Below are 975 nucleotides of genomic sequence, written 5' to 3' on the forward strand. Positions count from 1 at the left end.
TATTTTGTGGTTGATATTTATTTCTGTTTGCATTGAACTGTCTCGTGAATAGATAAGGTAATTATCTATAACAGTTATAGTTATTTCTATAACTGTGCCAGTATATGAGGAGCCTTTATGTATGTTCTATTTATTAAGAGATACAGCATGGTAACAGGCGCTTCCTGCCCAATTACACCCATGTGACCAAGTAAACTACAAATCTGTAGGTCTTTGGAATGTGGGAGGAAATCAGAGCACCAGGAGGAAACCCACTGAGAGAGCATACAAATCTTTACAGACAGTGCCGGAATTGAACCTGGGTTGTTGGTGGTGTGATAGTGTTACGCTAACTATTAGAATATTTGCAGACAACGTCTCTGCTGGTCCTTATTGGTGATGTAAAGTTTGTTTTTATTAATTTTGCAACAAAAGAAATTGAAACCATGTATGTTCCAGTAATCTGGTCAGCTTCCAATCATGCAGCATCCTTAACCTTGAGGTTATCCAAAACTCCACTTCTTCCAGCTCACTCTCACGGGGCTGCTCATAAGAATGTAAATTTGCTTTCAGAATGTCATGGTAAACACTTAATAATTCACTTGTGTTTGTGGGTCCAGTGCAGGTGAATGATTACAGAGTGTGTTCCATGTCCTTGATCAACTCTTTATTCAATAACACACCCCTGACCTCCCTGATCAAATAATTGAGTCAGCATTGCTCACTGTGTACATCTAATATATTGTAGCACCATGAAGTGCCTGAAGATGTTTTTCTGTTGAAAAGTTTCATAAATGAAATGAGCTGTGCTGTATTCTCACTGCCTGGGAGTTTTCTACTTCATTTGTGTGATACGCAATAATCTATTGCAGAAATTTTTCCATAGTTGCTCCTTATTTGTTGATAACTACTGTTGATAACTATTTGTTGAGCTCTTAAGCCTGGTGACAGGTTTGTGGCCTGAAGGTCATTTCTGGGCAGAATACAAACAGTCTG

This window comes from Mobula birostris, chromosome 4 (genome assembly GCF_030028105.1).
Source record: "Mobula birostris isolate sMobBir1 chromosome 4, sMobBir1.hap1, whole genome shotgun sequence".
In the NCBI taxonomy this organism is placed as follows: domain Eukaryota; kingdom Metazoa; phylum Chordata; class Chondrichthyes; order Myliobatiformes; family Myliobatidae; genus Mobula; species Mobula birostris.